Consider the following 19,540-nt stretch of genomic DNA (forward strand, 5'->3'; position numbering starts at 1 on the left):
AATTATTTTGCACAGCATAAATTATTTAATGTATATGGACAGTATTTGATGAGTTATGAATTAGTGGACTTAACAGTAATTCTTAATAAAGACATGTTCTAAGTTTAGTAGACAAATTCATGGGAAACGTGTCTTTTATTTGTAACTTATGCATAACTCTCCAGGTTTCATTGTCCACTATGTTCATATTGTACTCCAGTACTGTACTCTAACATAATTAAACACATATTGTAGTTCAGAAAATAGCAATGGTAAGAACACTCCAAATTTTAGTAATATATCTATTATTTTAAATTAGTAGAAGTCATTTTGTATGAATCTTTTTGAATTTTACACTTTAAAAAGAATGGAAACAACTCTAGCAAGATTTTTTAAGTCAAATTATACTCCAAAGGCATAATTACTTTTTAGTGTACATTTGTTTTGATACAAAAATGATACGCCCACACTGACACTGACTCAGACCGTACTATATCAAGAAGTTCTTGTCATGCTTTTTTAAAAAATATCTTATGTTGTAACAACAGAGCTGTTATTTCTCCCTTCATATTAAGATTATATATACGAAATAAAAACAACCCCAAACCATCACATAAACAGGTGTTGGTGTTTAATTAACAGTTTTTGAAAGTAATTGCATATTTAGTTATTTCTATACACAGAAGTTTGAAACCTCCATTATATCCTGTGGTGTTTTCTCCAACGTGGGCATGTTGCTACTAATTGGTCAAGAAAGGGGACATTTAACCACATGCTCATTTTGTGAAGCAGCTGCAATTTTATAAACTTTCATTTCAGAAAAGATTAACTCACAATTCTATTTTTTTTATTTTATAGAAAAAGTCATTTTAAGCTATTAGTGCATGTTACTTCTCAAGTATTTGATAGTCTCACAGTGAAATAAAGGTTAACTATGTCTTCTGGATAGAATTAGCATCAATCAAAAACACTGACAAGGCCCATTTCTTATTATCAAAAACTCAGCAAGAGGCAGAAAATAAAATGTACTCTTGCTGGTACTGGAGTTTTCTGAAAAACAAGCAAAATAGAATGCACCCTCGGGGATTCAGACAATTATTTGAAGTCTGACTGGACATACTAATGTTTGCTGACAAAGTGTAAGCTAACACAAAGATTCAAAAGAAATGGTTTTATTGTTATTTGTCTGTTTGTTCAGATTCCTGTGTAGCTAAAAATCTGTGCCATAGACCCTATTGCTAAAATAGTGATAACAATAAGCATTGTCAAATATGACTAAAAACCCAAAGATACTTCATGGTGATTTCAATACTCACAGCCACCAGTATTCAAGGGACATAAAGAAACTCACCAATAATGCTGACATCATTAGTATGGACCAGATTTCTTAAAAAAATTAACTGTAAATTGGACTGTAACAATTGGTTGATGAATGAGAACTGCAGTGATGTGGAGAAGTTTGAATGTTGCAGGTCCAGAACCTAAGTACATTGTGTGACATTGGTGACTAGCAATATTGTAACCGCCTTACTCATGTAGTCAACAGTACATTTTAAAATTGACTTTCTTTGTGCTATTAAGAGAAATATTCAAGAAGCTGTTTCTGCACTGGAAAATGGAAGTTGTAGCAACCAACTTCGAGTTTCCAGTGTATTGGTCACACAAATTTTGTTAAAGAATGACTTACCTCTTACTTCCTTTGATTTGAAAACTGTTTTTTCCCCCCATAGGCAGTAACCATCAGAACAGGTTTCCCTTTTTCTTTGTGTTGAGACATAAGCTACACACATGTAGATTGAGAAAGTGGTAGAATGTGGTTAGAGAAGATAAAAGTTCTTCATATAGGATTAATAAAGTCTGTGTCCTGAGAAGTAGGTAGAAAGCAAACAGCCATGTTGTATTGAAATGCTAGATATATAAATTTAATGCCTATGAGTTTAGGGAAGGACACCTCACATATTTTGCTTATCATTGGGTAAGTGTGCTCTGAAGATCCATAAACATAATTTTTCCAGCAGGGAAACTCTCTTTAAGAGTTAGCAAACATATGCAGGCCCACAATCACTTTTCAACTACCCATTCAAGTTTTTAGACTGGTGTACACTCCCAGATACCTTCTAAGTTCTGTTCATCAGGCAAATTCAGTGCCCACGTGCATCTTTCTTACATCTTTGCCTCATTTGATTTTACTTCACCAATATATTATAACTTCTTCTCTCCAGTGAATTAAAGATTGAGTCCGTGATTCATTAAGTTTGTAGCTATTCATTCCAGAGGAAGGTCGGTTCTTTCCATGTATCCATATTTTCACATCATCCTCTGACATTGAAGTAACTACATAGCACATATGGATACTTCACTCAAAAGCATTTAATGTGATTAAAATGCACATTTTTTAAAAAATAACTTATTTCTTCTTATTATTTGCTATAGTATATTTATGTTCAAATGGTCTTTAAGGATCTATGTAGGCTATAGAAAGCCTAGATATTTGTTGTTATCAAATTAAGTTAATTTCTTGTTTGATTGCTTTTGTTTTTTGAGACAGGTTTTCTCTGTGTAGTTTTGGAACCTGTCCTAAAATTTGCTCTTTAGACCAGGCTGATCTCGAACTCACAGAGATCTGACTGGCTCTGCTTCCCAACTGCTAGGATTAAAGGTGTACACCACAAATGCCCTGCTAAATTCAAAAGATACCTTAGTAATTTTCTTCACACCTTGAAGAATTCATGAAATCTTAAAAATAATTTATAAATAGAATATAATTTAGTCATGCTTTTTGGAGGCAATAAGATGAAACTAGAAAAAAAATCATCCTGAGTCAAGTAACCCAGACCCAGAATAACAAATATTACCATATTTGATTATATATGGATATTATATATGTATTTGATTATATATGGCTATTAGCTGATATTAAAACTGTATTTCCATAGGGTCGACATTGCTCATATTCCTAGAGGATTTAACTGAATGCAAGAACCTTTGGTCAACAGTTGACAATATTTCTGAAAATCACATACTGTCCTAGCAAGCCTACATGACAAAGAATGTTCTGGAAGAAAAGGGCAAGTACTTAAGGGCAACCTTGCGACATGCTATCACAACTGCTCAGTTTAATAAAAAAAGGTGATGCACAGTCATTAAGTCCATTGTCACTAGTGTTGCTACCTGAAAACACAGATGAGAACCAAAAATTAGCATTGTTGTTGCCAAACATTAAAATTCAGAGCCATCTAAAATTCAAAATCTTGAACATTCCTATCCAAAGTTAACCAAGAAGATAACCACCATGTGTAGGAAGAATGAACCTGTATTCTTGGGGGAAAAAAAACCAATTTTGAACAATGTGAAAACTGGGAATCATAGGGAAGATACAGCTGAAGAGAGCAAGTTTTTATGCTTAGGTCTTGAATTTTTTCTTGGAATTAAAAATATAAAAAAAAATTTAACTAGGAAAAGTTCAGTAACAATCTTTCATTCTTTATGTTACAGTGTGGTCATAACTGTAAACACTGATTCAGATAGGCTAATATCATACAAATGAATGACAAATCATGTTGGCTTCTCATACCATGACTCTGGTAGAGGTTAACCATAAATTACAGCTTCAGTTTAGATTCAGAAAATATGATTGACAAGATAAAGGCAGGAAAAGAGTATTGTGTAATTTGTGGTTGTGTAGATCAGAATATCACCTGGCAGAATTGAAGGAAGGAAAAAGACTGCTTGATGATTTGTAATTGTATAGGTCAGAGTAGACTAAGTTTACCTGGGTGGAAATACCAGAGAGGATTTCAGGTTGACATGTTTATGCTCATTATTAGCAGCAGGGGAGTCTGCTTCAGGTTGATAGAGGAGGTACCATCTGCAACACATTGCTTCAAGACTGTTGGCACAGCAAACATAACTAGAGACTCTAGATGCCTGCAATTGATGCTCATATTTACAGCAATCTTAGGTGCGAGTGTAGTCAGAACCATTTCTAGAACCCAGTTTAGCATCAAAGTATATATGTAAAAGATTGAGTAGAACATTTATTCACTGCCAACCTTCAGTGTGATAACATCCACAATAATTTTTTTTTGAAACTCTGACTATAGAATGGGCTTTAAAGTCACTACATAGTAAAAACTGCTTTCATCTCTCAATCTTATTGATAGTCCCCTGCCACAGTGTCTTGGATACTGATTGAAAGCATGAGGTACAACACAGAAACATAAAAAAAATTTCCAATTGTAACTCTTTTAACATGGTTTGTTTCTGGAAACACATTTTAATTTTTACAACACATTAAATTACTGAAGAAGTAATTATAGAGATAGCCTCACTCTAGAGAAGGCTGTATCACTCTTGGCTGTTAATTATTTCTCATGGACGTTGTGTCATTATCTTCAGTGGTATCACCATTAGTATGCTGTCCATGCTCCAGGAAATAAGCCAACATATATCGTAAAATTAGTGCTTCCCATGCTGGGGGATGGTGGCTCATTTCTTTATTCCCAGCATTCAGGAGGCAGAGGCAAGCAGATCTCTGTGAGTTCAAGGACAGCCTGGTCTACCAGAGCTAGTTCCAGAAGGACTCCAAAGCTACAAAGAAAACCTATCTCAAAACAAACAAACAAACAAACAAAACAAAACAAAACAAATCAGTGCTTTGTTAGCAGAGGCTGCTCTTTCATTTCCAGCTGCCCAGACATGAAATAATCACACAGACTATATTATTTGCAATATTGTTTGGCCAATAGCTTAAGCATATATCTAGCTAGCTTTAAGATCTTAAATTAACCCATTTCCATTATTTTATATTTTACCACTAGGCTCATAGTTTATAGGCAAGTGTTTGGCTGGTGGTTCACATTTTTCTCCTTCAACAGCTACATGGCATCTCGTTGAGTCCTCCTTCTTTCTCCCAGCATTCAGTTTTGTTTTTTTCACCTAGCTCCATTCTGTCCTGCCACAAGCCCAAATATGATTCTTTATTAGCCAATGGTATTTACCTCATACAGAGAGGAAACCCACATCACTTCCCCCTTTCTGTCTAAATAAAAAGGAAGGTTTTAACTTTAACATAGTAAAATTACATACGAAAAAATCAGTTATCAAGTTATCAAGCAAGAATTATAGTTACAATATTTAGTCCATTTACATTTGGCAAATTAAGGAAAATACTCTATCATTTATCTTATCTTTGTGAGTCTAAAGTTTTATATCTAATATATATTTTAACATAACTAAGGAAAAGTATAACTATAACTGTCTCTTCTTCAAATTGATCAAAGACCTCAGAAAGATATAATATTACCTAAGTTAACAATAAGTCCATTGTAAGCCACTTCCAAAACTCAAAATTGACAGATGATCAACCAAAGTTCTTTTGTAATATTGGAGCATCCATCTTCAGCTTACAGGCCCATAGTTTCAGGCACTTTCTCATGAAGCATGAAATTTGAAAGACTGTTTCGCCTCTATTGGCAGTTTGTGAGTCACTTTCTACTGTTTCCTGTAGAATGTCTGGTAGACACTTTCATGAAGCAGGAACACTGAAGGACTGTCTCACCTTCATTAGGTAACCTCAACAGTCATTTGTCTGGGGCTTCTGCAGATCCAGTACATATAGGATACCATCAAGCAGTCCAGGCAAGAGCAAATGGCTAACAAATTCCATAAGAAGCCTCTTCAATGCTCATCATCCTCTTGAAGTAGATTGGTGCTGCCAGGTATCTCATTGTCACAAAAAAATCCTAAGTTCTTAAACAGTTTAAATGTCATATTCTGTTAATCTCTGAAAGGTGTTTAGAGTACCCAACTAATTGAAATATGTATCTAAATATCTAATAAATTTAACTAACATGACTACAAACTTGACTATTATAGATAATTATCTATTAGCCTGTATTTCTTAATTATGTATTATATTTTCAAATGAGCTGTATAACCATGATACCTTAAACAAGAGCAAAACCATATATAAAGATTGACCTTAAGTTTTTATCAACAAACCAAGATCCATACAAATGCAAAGTATTCATCGCTATGGCAGTGTTTCACAAAAATAAGGAAGACACAACAATACAAATTGTGTTGGGAGAAGAGGGGTTCTATTATGGAGATAAGTGAATGTAGGTGGAATGTTTGCAATTGAAATTATATATGTGCATAAAATGTCTAAAATAAATTTATGATAAAACAATATAATTACTCAATGAAGTACCATTTACTTCTAAAATGTCATGAAATTAATATATAGAATCATATCTTAAACTAAAGTGTTACCTAGATTTGAAAATATAGACAGTATTAAATAATCTATGAAAGATTTAAATTAAACAAGACTTCATAGTCTATTTTAGTTTTCTGAGTATTAGAAAATGGTAGAAATCAAAAAAACAGTAACCATATTTTTAGTAAACAATAACTTACATTTCATTCATTTTCTGGGCATCGATGAAAAATAATATATGTCTTTTTTTTCAGTTTACCCTTATATTTTACAAATAATTGAAAACACTGAAAGTTATAGGAAAAATGCTATCGACAACAAAACTTTGTTTGATTAGATGGTAACAGAATAAAACCTTGGAATATAAAGTTTGCTCTTTTTTTTTTTTTAAAGAAACTGTTGTTTTTCCATTGCTTAAGCACAAAGAAATGGCTGAGAAACACGTTAGTTCCAGCAGTGCTAGCAATCCATGACATTATTAGGGAGGAAAGTGAGGAAGGTACTGCAGGTGCCAGTCAAGGGAATGCCTTGATGGATAATTGTGGTTTGAATAGTGAAGACAAAGCAGGTAATGATCACAAAAGAACAGTCTTCAGTACCTGAAGACACAGGATGATTCAGAATGTTGTTCAAAATTTATCATTGTGTGCTTTTGCTTACTGGATAAATGAATTTTCATTCTACAGTCATGAATAACAAATTTTGTGCTTGAGGTTCTCAGATTAAATAGCACGTTTCTAAATAGATATCTATAAAATGAATTATCAGGTATCTGATAAAACTTGCATGGGTGCAGAACTTTACGGGGTATATGCATAGAAAAGGAAGTTTCCTCATCTGATAATGGTGGCACATGATTGTACCCCTGCTGCTTTGGAGACTCATACAGGAGGACTGCTGTGAGTTTGAGGACAGCCTAAGTCACAGAGCAAATAATAGCCTATCTCTGACTACATGATCAAATATTGTTTTAAGGAAATAGGGAATCAATATATAAGAATAGAAGAAATCCTAGATGGTGGAAATTTGCATGATAAATAGGAGGAAAACACAATTTTATGAAAAACAACTTCTGCACATTATATATTTAAACCGAAAATTGAGAAACTTTTGGAAAGTCTTAAGAATTTAGAATTAGCCCTATTGTCTGCAAGGTCCTTGGCCCAGGAACAGTTCCTGCTCCTGCACTGTTGGGACTTAAGCTGGATATTGGGATTAATGAGTCCTGGCCTTCAGCTGCTCTTCCCTCTTAGAACCTTCTAATTAAAGTTACTAGAAGCTGTGCCTAGCTTAGAGAATCAGAGGATGAGATTTTCACCTGTTGGCCATTGACTGCAGTGTATTTAAGCCTACATGGTGCTAATAAAGAAGGGCTTTGGTATCAGTGTTAAAAGGTCTGCGTGTCAGTCTGTCTCTGCGTCTGTGTTCTCAACCTCCAACCTCTTGCCAGAAGCTGGCGAACTGGGGTCTAGTGCGTAGAGCACAGACCGGGGCCGCGGGGCACGGCACTGCACTAAGGCTATCCACCCAGAGGTGTGAGTGTCTGCCGGCCAGGAAAGTCAGAAGGTCCCCGCATGGAAGTGCAGGGCACCTTCAGCTTCTGCTGCGGGGTCTTCTGTGTTCCACTTGACCTTGCCCTCCCCCCACGTTCGTCCTTTTGTCTGCGGGTTCTTGGACTATCAGGCGTCCCTGTTTCTGTGCTGAGGAGTTCCATCCAGAACGGTGAGTGTGTGCTTATTTTCTCCCTGCTTCTGCTCCTCATTTGGACCTTGGGAACTCAGTCCAGTGCTCCAATGTGGATCTCTGTCTCTATCTCCATCCATCGCCGGATGAAGGTTCTATGGTGATGTGCATGATATTCATCAGTGTGGCTATAGGATAAGGCCAGTTCAGGCACCCTCTCCTCTGCTGCCCAAAGAACTCAAACATACAGGTAATAATTTGAATCCAGGTGTATTGAGTTGAATGAATTCTTCTGGAAGGTCAAAAGGCCTGGGGTAAGAACAATCTGTTTTTATTAACTACTAGCAATTACTAACAATGACAGCTTGTAGGCTGTCATTCTTTTTATTTTTTCTTTCCTGCCTTTTAATCCCATTTGTGAATTTTAATCATAGTGGTATGACAGAAAAGAAAATAAACTTAACATGGCATAATTTAAGGAAAGTAACAATCTTTAAACATGATAGCTGAATATTAGTATGTCTCCATCTTTAAACAATAGTTTGGTTGATTTAACACATAATATACCACTCCTGGTCACTAAGTTCCTGTATACTTCGTGAAATGTAAACCAGTGTATAATAATCATTAATAAATTATAGTTATCAAGTCTTTTCTCTATTTGGGCTTTACCACACACCAATGATCCCAGCTCATAGGCTTATAGATAATGCTGCCCCACATTCCAATTCATACCTTTTCAGACAATTTTTTGATGTAGTTTCCAGAACATCTTGGAGGGGTTCTTGCTCTGTCAAAACTATAGGAATATTATTTCACAAAGGAAGTAGTATTTTCTTATAGTAGTTGATATATCTAGGAAATAAAACTGTGTCTAGTCATAAATTTTTAACGTCAAGATACAATGTGGACAGAAGAGAAGCTTCAAAACGGCGTAAAAGAAATCTGCAAAAAACTAGACAGGTGAATGTATTTGGTGCAAGTTTGTTACATCCTGAGAGACAAATATATATATATTCCCCACACACAACCTTGAGAGGGTTGGCAGATGATCACATAAGGCAGGCTCAATCTGGAGCCATCCCTAAGGGCTAAATGACAACTCTTTCTTATGTTAGTTGTGTGGATTTTATACTATTTGTCACACTACGAATAACAGTTTGTGGGTGAAAATGTCAGTAAAAATGTTCAGTGAATGAGTGGAACTCATGCCATGCTGAAAACGTAATAAATGTAATCTGAATCAAGAGAGATTCTTCCGTGGATGTCGGTTGACACCTTGTAGATAATGTCAGCATCTACTTTATACCTTTAATTCCCCTCTGGATTGGAGATTTCAGAATTTAGTCATTACCAAAAATTGTTTCCATAAATGTCATTTTAATAATGATTTTAACACCATTTCATAAGCCCTGTCTCCAGTGAAAAGTAAACAATTGACTAGGTACCAACTCCCGAATGATTCATGCTTCAAACCAAAATAATTATTAAGTCATCACTGTTCCATCTTTAGTTGTAATAGTGAAAGATGAGGAATCTCAAAACTTGAAATTCTCATTAAAAGTCCTAATTAATTAGACAGAAAATATAACGAGCTATTTATGTTTGACAAAACTTACACAATCATGTATTTAAAAACATAATTGGATGTGTGACTTTAAGTTATAACAATTGATTTATAATAAAATGTTATAGTAAAGCTGTTAGAGTCTATTTTGTAACTCATAGTACAAAAACTGTCATTCCAATAGGAAGGTATTCACTCTGACCCTTTGGCCCAACCCTTTTAGGGTCTTTGTACTCTGCAGGAATGTCCAGTAGGAGGTAAATTTAGACCACAGTTTTGATGCATAGATGGCTGACAGCAGTGCAAAACATAACATCCCGATTGACTCCTGTACCACAAGTAGATCTGATACGGTCTCTGACTACCCTTTATCAGAGCGTCCTCCCCTTCATCATCTATAGGATACAGTATGTGCTACTCAAACTTCACTTCTTTTCATTTTATAATTTAGAAAGTAAAAGTATGTGTTTAGGATTAAATAATATTAATTTAACTTAAAATTTTTAAGAAAAAGAAAAAAAACAAGGTAGTTAAGTAAGAATATATATGTATATATATTTAAACAATTATGGCTATGCTACTTAAAAAAATTGGAAATTAAAATTTATCTAGCTATGGGTATACCGACAGTAAAGATGTCCAGTGGTTCATCTTTTGTTATCAAGAATTCCCATAATAGCAAATGTTTTCTTGTCAAAACTATAAATTTCTTAAATTCAATTCTTATCTAGGAGATAAGAAGCAAACTTTTCTATGTATTTACTACATGGTTTAAATTTTTTTGGTACTCAAGTGCACTTCACTTCCAATAAACCCTGCTTTATACATAATTGTGAAAACCACAAAGGAACAGATGCAAGTAGGTTCTCTGTTAAAGGTTTCATTTTTATTATTTTTATTGAACTCTACATTTTTCTCAGCTCCCCTCCCTGCCTCTCTCTTCCTCCCTTCAACTTTTCATCAAATTCCCCATGCTCCCAATTTGCTCAGGAGATCTTGTCTTTTTCTACTTCCCATGTAGATCAGATCTATGCAAGTCTCTCTTAGTGTCTTCATTGTTGTCTAAGTTCTCTGGGGTTGTGGTTTGTAGGATGACTTTCTTTGATTTATGTGTAAAAACTACCTATGAGTGAGTTCATGTGATAATTGTTGTTCAGTGTTTGGGTGACACTCAAAATGTTAAACGTTTCTTAATGCTTCAGTGGCTATACTGCTTCTGACATTTCCAATGTTTTCATCTATAATTATGAAGCTACATAACTTACTGAATAGTATTTTAATTTTAGCATTTCATTAGTATTTGAAATCACCAATAGAGCATTATCACAGCAGGGCATAGATTACAATAATTCTAATTCTTCTACCTTTTTTCCCTTTTTCTCAAAATCTCAAAAAATGTGCTCAGCCAACACATTCTTCAGAAATCAGTAGGTTTAATCCTAATAAAAGCTCTTTTGATTAGAGTGGGATAGATTGTAATACAGCCAAATACCCACTCTACTAGGATTTTTCAATTCAAATCATCCCAAAGAGTCAAGAAACACTGGAACTTTCCAAACAGGACCTGGAAACTTTTCAAATCATAGCTAAGCAACATAACACTAATTTTTAATTAAACTTTGAACGTTTACCTCGAAAAATATTTTCAACAGAAGAAATTCATATTGAAGTAGTAATTATGAAATTTGTTATTTCAATAATTAGTAAACTAAAATTTTGTTGTTCTTTTTGAGACAGGAGTTAGAGTAAGATAATAACGCACTTTCAGTTTTCAAAATGCTCCTTTATAAAAGTAGTTTGTCAGTTATCACTGAGATATACCATAATGCAAACATACACATAATTGCTAGATTTCAATATTTTTAAAAGTTGTTAAATTTTTTCTTTTTTTGTAAATTTTCTGCTTCAAAGAATAAAATAACAACTCTCACTGAAATAATATTCAACACATTATATATTTTATTCTGTTTCCTTGAATTCATTTTTATCATTGTATTTATGCACATAAGAAGAATTGTACTGACATCATAAATATTTCATGTGTGGTTGGTTAAAATCACATTTAAGATTTTTAAGTATAGATTTTGCCAGTAGGATCTCTGAAGCAAGTGTAATAGACTTTTAGCCATTCATCTTTGAAAATAAGCGGTACAGATTATTCATTTTTTCAATTGTTTCAACAGGTGATTATGCTTTTATAAGATGAACTGCTCAGCACTGGACATTCAAAACAGCTAGACCCTCGGCAAACATTGGCATGAGCAAGTAAGTGTTCTATGTACTTGTACAAACAAATCTTTGCTTCTGTCAGACATTTCATTTGGTACTTTTGAAATCTGAAAGTAAGGTTTTGCCTAATACAGATCCTGAAAAATTAGATCATGTTCTTTTATTTATTTATTAAAGATTTCTGCCTCCTTCCCGCCACCGCCTCCCATTTCTCTCCCCCTCCCCTAATCAACTCCCCCTCCCTCAGCAGCCCAAAGAGCAGTCAGGGTTCCCTGCCCTGTGGGAAGTCCAAGGACCTCCCACTTCCTTCCAGGTCTAGTAAGGTGAGCATTCAAACAGCCTAGGCTCCCACAAAGCCAGTACGTGCAGTAGGATCAAAACCCAGTAAAAGCACGTCATGTTCTTTTCAAGATGTAACTAAAACTATTTAAAAATTTTAGTACTTAATAAACTGTATAGTGGATATCATATTTCTATCATGAAACATAACCTATAATTATTCTCAACAGAAGAAATATAATATCTCTTGATTAACTAGAATTTTATTGAATACTACAGAACTGCATACATTTATTTATTTGTTTGTTTGTTTATTTATTTATTTATCTTTTGAGACAGAGACAAAATTTCTCTGTGTAGCCCTGGCTGTCCTGGATCTAGCTTTTATAGACCAGGTTACAGAGATCCATTTGCTTCTCCCTCCTGAATGCTGGGATTAAAAGTAAAAACCATTATCACTTGAAAAAAGTTGAATATCTTAAGAACAGAGAGGAACAAAGAAATTATATATAAATTATAAAAAAACATATTAAATATATAATTTTATATTATAATATAAATATTCGTATAAAGTACATACACATTATTTATTTTTAATATAAGAATATAAGCACTACTTTTTATGTATTTGTATTTAAAACACACGAATATCATTCTTTTTTAGAAATGATTTGATATTGGCCATAGTGGCACATGTCCACAGTTGTAACATCACAGATCTGAGACAGGAGGAACAGAAGTTCAAGCCAGCCTCACTTATATATTGAGTGTCATGAAATTTGTTTAACAAAATTAAGGCAACAACCAATTAAGAAAATGAGCATGGAAGATTCAAAGATAAAGTCTTTTTAAACAATGTTTTTATACTACTTATTTTATTTTAATTTGTTTTTGTTGTAAAATTAAGTCTAAGGAATACATCTTCATAGAAATACAGACTACATCTGCTCCACACTGTCTCTTGTGCTGTTCATGATAAGGGGTTTTAAATGCTTATATATATATTTTTTTATCTGCTAAATGTGAGTGCCAACTATGCCTGAAGACTTTTGAGATTAGAAAAGAGAATGGTTTTACTTGTTGCCAAATAACATATGGCGGGACAAAGTTTCTTGTCAGATAACTGTTGACTTAATATGAGGCCTCCCTAACAATAGATCCCTGACTCAGTGCCCTTTCTACTTCACAGATGACTGAAATACAACTCTTTCATCCTTTATTTTTGACCAAGTTTGATAAGAATTTTGTCCCTGTTTCCATTTTGCACATGGAAACATATATTTTAATCTATGCAAAATATGTTTAAATAAACACAGTGTCAAAATATCCATCCTAAACATAAAGTCATATGAAATGTCATTTAATTATTTTTTTTTAATCATGAATAGAAATTTTCTTGTGTTTTTAAAAATCAAATGTTAAGGTATTTTCAAAACAAGTATATTTGTGAGTTCCACTTACAAATCATGCTGATATTAAATATGCCTATTTTGAGAATATATTAGTTATTGACTTGCAACAGCTAAAATTCTGTGTGTTTTTCTACAATTATTTATTTTAGAATGTGTGGAAACCAGTATAAATACGATTCCACAAATTCAAGTAAAATAAACCATAGACAATAAAAGCTCTAAGTAGATAAAGGCTGGCACATACTTGCTCTGTTTTCTTATTGATCGATTGGTTGATTCAAACTGTATTCATTTTAGGCAAATGTAACACTGTAACTAAGACTCTGGTTATTTGCTTGGAAACAACAGCTATAAAGTCATAATGCCATAATTCTCACTGAAAAGGTAACTTAAATATGTCCTTCATGTAAGAGACCTGCACCTAATTTTAGAATTCAAAATTCCTTTACAGTACTGTTCTCCTGGGGAACTAGAGTATTCAGACAATGCTAAAGTAGAATGGACTTGAAACTCAAGATGATATCCATGGTAGTTTAATCTAATTTTTTTCTTTCTCCGTGGAAGTGAGGGGAATAAAAGAGAGAACAAGACTGTAAGGAAGTATAGAATTAAAGTCAGGCTGAAGGAGAGCCCCTGTGTCCAATTTGTTTTTGTGTATCACCAGCACAAATTTGATTAAAGTTGAGCTCTAACATTTACAGTTGTAGCATGGGATCAATAATAAAATCTGCTGTCTATTGCAATATTTCATTAAAATAATGTAGCATGGCAACATTATTAGTACAGGAGCAACTATACTGCTAGCTGCTATTACTAATATTAAATTACAGGTGGAGGGGGAATGCTGTCTGTGGTTCTCTGTGCAAGAGAAAGTATTTTGCTAGCGTAAAGCTCTGGCTTCAATCTCAGGTTCAAAACCATAATCTGTGATACATTATATCATTATTATATTGATAGTGTAGTTTGTAAATTATATGACATTAGATAATTAAAATTTACAAACTACACTTTACCATAATATTAAGGGGTTCAAATTTCATGAAGGAACATCTATCTCAATCATCAACTGATAAAAATAGATTCAAAAGTTTCCATTTATGGTTCTCATTTATACACATTCTGTTCCAACATTTCAGCTTTCCATTGAGAAGAATTATGAAGTACACACGCCTATGTGTATGTACATATTAGATGTGTTAGATGTGTATGTAGCAGTGCAGGAATAGAATGAGCATGGCTGTGCCTAGTGTCTCAAATATTTTACTTCGTAATCCATGAGAAGTCACTCTTTTGTGACTTTCCTCTGTATCTCTATAAATATTACAAATATTCACAATTCATTCTGAGTTTCTCCCCTCATCTCTGAACTTCCTTTGCTTCGTTAAATGTGGTGTGGGGTGTATAAGAGGAATGTGGAAATAAAATATCAGTGATTATATTGATATTGAGGTCCAAAGAATTCCCCCATCAATTTGTAGTCCATTTGATTAAGCCATGAATAATATATACATATATGTGTTAGTTTCTAATTACGTTGTAAGATAACTTCTTAAGACATCCATTATGAGAAATTCACTTTTTAAATAGTTAAAATGAAGCACCCAAATTACTCATTGCAATTGAATAGATTAAAGTATGTCAAATTATACTTAACCACAAAATTCATTAGATGACATTTTAGGGCTTACAGCTTGAAATATTATAATGTTAATATATTATTGGAATTCAGGCTTACCTCAGGATAAAAATAGTCTCCAAGGCAGTTATATATGAGAGAAAGATACTGGGAATGTTAGGGTGACTTGTTCAGCAGTATAAATTTATGTGTAGGGCATTAATATCATTAATATAAAATAGCGGGTCTATTATTTTACAGTGGAATAAAGGTTAAGTTCATATTCAAGTACATGCATCATTGTAGATGCACTGTCTCTGTTAGTTTGCTTCTTACACACAACTATTAATACCTATGGAATGAGTGCTGCATGTCCTTCAAAGGCTTTAGTCTGCACAGCCAAGTTTTCCAAAGATGATGTTAAAAAATTTTAAGATGTGGGGCTCTGGGTGAGTACCTAACTTCTGTCTGTTCACTCTTGAAGGATGTTGTGAAGGCCCAGTCTGGTTTTCCTGACTCATGATGTGTGTTGTTTGCTTTGCTGTATACCATTCTCCATCTTCACAAGAGGTTCATAGCTATCGGCATGCCACTGTTGCTTCACCACCATCAGAACCATGAGGAAAGGCCGAATCTTTAAGAAATTTCTTAGGTCTGGAATCTACTTGTAGCTACAGAGCTCACTCATAGAACAGCAAGCTAAGAATGTCATGTGATGCTATGTGAATTGATCATCTGATATTGCTTTAAACACATATTATATCTATCATCTATCACAGTACAGTTCCATCTTAAAATTCTATAGAATTAGACATTTTATTCCAATAAAAAGTTACTTTATATTTATTATCCTAATTCATATTGATCTCCTCTTGACATTCATAACATTTTCCCTATAAATTCTATTGAACTCTGATTACTATAGTAAATTGGCCTATTGAATTTTGTTTGGAAATAAATCGTTAGTAAGTGCAGAGTCAGCCATTACTTAAGTAACATCATTGATCATATCCTCAGTGTTTTCAGTTGTTTATTCTTTGAGTTTAATTAGCTTAAACTTCATGGTTTTTTTTACAATAGCACACTTATATTGTTAATGCATCCTTTGCCCACTTGCTGAATTAATACGGGGGTTTTTCTGCTGACTTTATAGTGATCCTTCAAACCAATCATTCCTTCCTGTGTCTATAGTTTTTTGTTGTTGATTATGCATGCATTAAAAGTGAACTGGTGCAAATTTGTGCATGTGTGTAGTTAAGTTATTGAACAAAATGCATTCTGAAGGAAATAATAAAGCTTTACAGTGGAGGCTATAAATAATATGGATAAATTTCTGTATATACTATAATTGCTAACTTTACCACTTAGGCTATATTTTTGCTTATGTGTTGAAAGGCGATGAGAATTCCCTGTTCTTTTTTGTCTTCTTTTTCTGCAAATTCTTTCCCTGGAAACATGGTTCTTGCCTGGTACATAGCTCCCTTAAACAGACCACCAGTAAGTTGATAGGACTGAAGCTTAAGAACTCATCTGACTGTTTTTGAACCTAAGTCTATTTTGAGTAATTTGAGCTAAATGAGACAATAAATTTGAAAGTGTAAGCTAACAGGATCAGTACTCTTGAGGGAGAAAAAGGAGAATAATGATGATGAGGAGGAAAGAATGAGGTATTTTTTCTGTCAATCATCAAAGACCTAGGAAGAGTCATTTGAGAATATAAAAAAATGGAAAGCACGATAAATATAAAAGAAAACAAGGACTGAGTATGTGGAATAAATTTGAAGGAAGGAATGGTAAGGAGAAAATTATCTAATTATATTATAAGCTCAAAATATTTTTTAAAATTTAAAAATTAAACCCCTTCAACTTATTTATTTTGCAAATAAAAAGGTTTTGGAAGCATAAAATAATGCTCATTTTCCAGTTTAGAAATGGACCCTTATTTAAATTTAAGTCCATTTGTTGTATATTTACTTCTTTCTTAATTATGAACAATCATGATACAAAACTCCCTTTTAGAGCTGGGAGGTGATGATGCATGTATTTAATCCCAACACTTGAAAGGCAGGCACACGTGAGTCTCTATTAGTTTTAGGCCAGCTTTGTCCACAGAGTGGGTTTCTGAGCAGACAGAAATTGTGTCAAAAAATTCCTTAAATTAATAAAAACGTCAGTTATGAGAAAAAGCTCCCATAGTTTTAAGCTGTTACCCTGTACTTAGATTTCTGGTTTATATATTTGTAAGAAAAGAAATTTCTGCGTTTTTGCCTGTTTATTTATTGTTACTATGGCAAAGAAAGATAACACAGACACACAGAATTTTCATTGAAACGTAACAAATGTGTTTTGTACAAATATGAGTATATTCTGTTTCTCCTGTCCCGTGAAGATGATGCTTGGAAAATAGTTACACTGCAATGTCTATAAAACTGTCCTTTTATAATAAAGTTATTTTTTAAGAAAAAAATGTGATTTTAATTTTAGAAGTTATTTAATATATTTTAAATGAAATACAATTGCATTTGCTTTCCTTTTCTTTAATCTTTCCATCAGTCCATCACAAGTCTCCATCCTTCAAAACCTTCCATTGCTCTGCCATCTATGAATCTGATACCATTTTTCTATGATTTTTATTATTACACATATCCTTGTATATTTATGAATAAGTATGTAACTACCACATGAGTACATTTTTGTTGTTTACAAGCCTATGGTTCAGGGCTAACGGATGTATATTGGATAACCAATCTGGGGACTCTTCCACAGAGAGGTTATTTCTCCCTTTCTCTTCAATTATTACTTGTAGCTCTTTATCTAAGGATGGACCCTCATGTGATTTACTCCCCTTTGTGTCATTTATATTGAATTTATATTGAAATGATTAAGTTCTTATTTATGTAGCCAATTATGAAAGTCTGTTACAGGAAAAAAGTTACCTTTTTATTTCAAATTTTAATATCTTATATGTATCTTATTTTAATATCTTCATCGGGTATTGGTAACTGTAACTTTTATTATTCCATTCTATGTTTAAAGTAATACATGAAAGAACAAGAAATGAATTATACAGGAATTTCACAGTAACTAGTCATTTGTCAAAGTTGAGTTTACTAGATCATTTGAAAGTAAAGTATAGCAAGGTAGTGGTGGTGCACGCCTTTAATTTTAGCACTCAGGAGGCAGAGGCATGTGAGCTTGCTGGTCTGGTCTACAAGAATTAGTTCCAGGACAGGCTTCAAAGCTACAGAGAAACCTTATCTCAAAAAACAAAAACAAACAAACAACCCCCCCCCAAAAAAATAGAAAAAAAAGAAAACAAGATATGTAGGGGCTCAAACATTGGTGAAACTCCAGGTATCTAAGAGCAGATCTACCAGTTGACTAAGGCTTAATATCAGAGCATTAAATGCACACATAACTCTACTATACAACTGCTTGGCCATTTGCTTTTACCTGGGCACATACTGTATTCACATTTCAACAAAGCAAAACAAGTATCAAAAGTTCAATACCATACTTTTGGGAAACATAGTTAAGTTAGAAGACATAATAGAAATCAGAACCAGTCAGAGCCAGAAGGTATTGTTGGCATTTATGATTTGCCAAGTCAGATGTGTATGAGAGATGTTATTTGATGGGGGAAAGTATGCAACATGAAGAAACAGATGGGTAATGTAAGAAGGAAGGAGAAAAGCAGAAAAATAATTGAAATGCAGTGCCAAGAGTAAGGCAAACTTCAACTGAAATAAAAGTATCTTCAGAGGCCCACAGGTATGCCAGATCTTTTAAGAAAAGCATCTCTGAATATGCTGATCTGATAAAGAGCTTCCAAAATCAGGAACCACAGAAAACAGTGAGTACAAACACAGAATACTCAAGAACCCACTCGGCACCTGTAAAATGTACCACAAATGGGCAAGATAATGCAGGAATGGAAGAACAAAAACACATATTTGAAATAAAATAATAATTACACTGAAAAAAACTGTATATTGAAGAAGACCAGAGAACAAAAAATTGTCAGATACAGTAACACTGTCCAATGTCCACACTAAGGCATTTCATATTTAACCCCTGCTCCTAAAAAGATAAAGAATTTGTTTGAAAGAAATCAAAGGAAAGAGAATCATACCAAGGGAAAACAAATACAAAATTAAATCTGATTTTCCCTTGAATGCCAAGAAAATAGGAAGACACAGAGTAAATTATAAAACATGTTGAAGAGAGAGTCTGACAATATAGGTATATGTACTACTCAAGATTTGATTTCAAAAGAGAAAGAAAACAGACTTTATCACAGAATATTCATGAATCTATTTCACTATAACTGCCATTTTAGGAAAATTAAAAGGAAATTTGTAGAAGAAAAACAATGATATAATCCTGAATGTAGACCTATATAAGTAAAAAGCACTAGAGTAGATAATTGAAAAAAATGTAAGCATTTTCTAAATTGTATTTAACAGATTTTCTTTTAATTCACACAAGCTAGTAGGATTAAACCAAATCCTGATAGATGTCCTTTGATCTACAGACCATGGCACAAATTCTCC

The sequence above is a fragment of the Chionomys nivalis genome, chromosome 19 (genome assembly GCF_950005125.1).
Source record: "Chionomys nivalis chromosome 19, mChiNiv1.1, whole genome shotgun sequence".
Lineage (NCBI taxonomy): Eukaryota > Metazoa > Chordata > Mammalia > Rodentia > Cricetidae > Chionomys > Chionomys nivalis.